The following is a 3,304-nucleotide window of genomic DNA, read 5'->3' on the forward strand; positions in this document are numbered from 1 at the left end:
TCTAGGTGCCCCAATGGCACCATTCTGTGTCATTTCCCTTTTCAACCAGTATGTGCTCAAATAAACAATCATATAGACAGCCACACCTTAACATGTGCTACCTCTCCAATTAAATATTAATGTGTTCATTTTTTCCTTGTGAATGAAATGCAGGATTTTCCTGTCTATTAAAAGTATCTAAGGCTGTAGTTGATTGAATACGTTGTTTTATTTTTGAGGTCATTTCTGAAATCATTCTATCTATGTATGAATCCAGGCTTTGAATATTTAAGTAATAGTTTTCATACCTTTTCAGATATTCATATTGTTAACTGAAAATCCATAACATATCCTCCTGATTATAATGACAGTGTTCATTCATGTAACAAACATTTATTGAATACTTACCACATGCCAAGATTTTTCTAGGCACTAGTGGTATATTCATGAACAAAACAAAATACCTACTCTAATGGAATTTATATGCCATTGGGGGAAAGAAAGACAATAAGCAAGCAAATAATAAATATATGTCAGATGAAAGTTGGGAAGAAAGATGATAGCAAGATAATGGATAGGGCACAGCTAGTATGGAGGACAGGGACCATTGTATAGGGCATGATTCTTTCTTTTTTTGGTATCAGGGGTTGAACCCAGGGGCACTTAACCAAAGAAACACACCCCTAGTCTTTCTTATTTTTTATTTTGAAACAGAGTGTTGCTAGGTTGCTGAGGTTGGGCTGAAACCTGTGATCCTCTTGCCTCAGCTTCCCAAGTCACTGGGATTACAGGCATGTGCCACCACATTTGGTGGCATGATTCTATTTTAAGGAGACCTTATGACAGCAAAGGAGAGTCTTGTGAATATCTAATAATGCATGTACTAGGTAGAGAAAGCAACCAGAGCAAAGGTACATAGACAGAAAAACTATTGCAACGTACAGGAAGTTAGACTAAGGAGCAGTACGTGGTGATATCAGAGATGAGTTGTGATGGTTGAGGTAAAATATCTGATGAGCATTATGAGAACTTTGAGTTTTATTCCATTCAGGATGAAAGGACAACAAAAAATTTGGGGTCAGGGAACTAGAGCAAAACTGTGGTTTGGGGGATGATTTTGGCAGCTGCATTGAAAATGGACTATATATAGAAGAGGACTACGGCAGAAAAAGCATTTAGGAGACTTTGCAAAATAGCTGAACAAGCCAGGCTGCAGTGGTTCACACCTATAATCCCAGCAAGTTAGGAGGCTGAGGCAGAAGGATCACAAGTTCAAAGCCAGCCTCAATAACTTGCCAAGGCCCTAAGCAACTTAACAAGACCCTGTCTCAAAAAAATAAATAAATAAATAAAAAGGACTGGGGATGTGGCTCAGGGGTTAAGCATGCCTGGGTTCAGTCCCTGGTACCAAAAAGATAAAAAAAAAAGCTGGGCAGATGGTGATGGCTTGGGCAAGAGTCAGGAAGGATGTACAAAGTGGAGGGTAAGGATTTGAGGGAAAGAGAAGAGTCATGAATAGCCCCATAATTTTCACCTAAGCAAGTGAAAGAACAGAGTTCATTTACTCTAATGAAGAAAAACAAAGAAGAGTAGTTTTAGAGACCATGAGTTCAGTTTTGGACAAATTAAAACTGAGACATTTATTAGACATGTAAATGTAACAGTCAAAACTCCACACAAATCTGCAACTCAGTAAAGTCTTTCTCTTTTAAACCAACAGATATCATATTAAATGTTGTAATATTAGATATGTTTTGATTTACAACAAGAATAAGAAGAGTATCAAACAGGCAGTTAGATTTGTAAGCTTGAGCAGGGTTGAGGTCTGGGCTGAAGGCAAAAATGTGGGGGTGATTAGTATGCAGTCTAGGGGACTGTGTAAGACATTCAGAGGAATGAGCATTATCTATTTAAAAAGAGAGAGACAGAAAGAGAGAGAGAGAATTTGTGAAGCCAGAAACTTAAGACACTCCATAATCTAGTTGTCAGGTCTTCCTGGAGTGCATGTCAACCAAATATAAGGTGTAAATTGACCATGGAGACCACCTTTCTCTACTCCCAATTCCTGATTTTGAGGTGAATGGTAAAGAGGCAGAAGAGGAGTCAGACGAAGTAACAAGGCTTTGTGAAAGCTAGAGCTACTGAAAACTCACGCTTCATTTTCAGCAGCCCACATCTACAAAATGCAAATAGTCCTAATTTACAGACTCCAAAGAATAAACAATATTTTCCAGAAAATGTTGGCAGAGAAAATATAGAGCTTATTTAATATATTCCAACACTAGAAGAGGGTTAGAAAAACTAAAAAATGAAGATACTGAAGTACTACACTTCAGTGGGTGAATGTTTTAAAATTGGTATATTGCTATTGGCCTAGATGATAGGTCCTTACTTGTCTAAAATGCATTGATGAAATAAAACTAACTCTAAATTGCATTGATTCATTTAATCCTCATATAAAACACACAAGGTGGATGATGTCCATTTTAAAGATAGGGAAAGTGAGGCATGGAGAAATCTGCTAAGCCTTCACTGTGGGGAAGATCACATCCCATATTTGACCTCAGCAACCAGGCTGTATACACTTCTCTTGTAACACTGTGCTGCTCTGTCTTGCAACAGAGCCATCAGCGTCACCCCAAGCATTGCTATTAGACACAGTCTAGTTTTTATCTGGACTAATGAGAACTTTTGTTATTACTTTGCTATTTAAAAATGTTCAAAAAGCAGTTAAAATATGAACTAGAAACAAATATAAAAATATAGAAGATACAGAATTATCACAATTTGTACATGTGTGGTAATATAAAAATCCCAAATGATACATTTCAAATTACTGTTAAAATTAATAAAAGACAGGCTGGGGCTGTAGCTCAGTTGGTAGAGTGCTTGCCTAGCATATGTGAGGCATTGGGTTTGATCCTCACTACTACATAAAAATAAAATAAAGGTATTGTGTCCATCTACTATAAAATATTTAAAAAATCAAAATAAAAAATTAATAAAAAACTAGTGGGACAAAACAGAGTACCAAGTACATTTATTTATTCCACCACAGATCAAAGAGAAAATATATTTAAAAATAAATTCCTTCAAAATGTTAAGAACATAAATTACCTGGAAATAAACTTAACATAAAATATTGAAATATATCTAAGCTTTAAAATTAATAAAATAAATCTTAAGTAAATGAACATATACTTTAAGAGAAAGATAATGTTTGTAAAATGCAAGATTTCCTTAAATTAATATATGGCATCCACACAATTCCAACAATACAAAAATCCCTGATAATATTTTTGAGACTTACCAAATGTCTGAAGGT

This window comes from Marmota monax, unplaced genomic scaffold (genome assembly GCF_021218885.2).
Source record: "Marmota monax isolate L192 unplaced genomic scaffold, Marmota_monax_Labrador192_F-V1.1 WCK01_AAM20220418_F8-fsc00056, whole genome shotgun sequence".
Taxonomy (NCBI): domain Eukaryota; kingdom Metazoa; phylum Chordata; class Mammalia; order Rodentia; family Sciuridae; genus Marmota; species Marmota monax.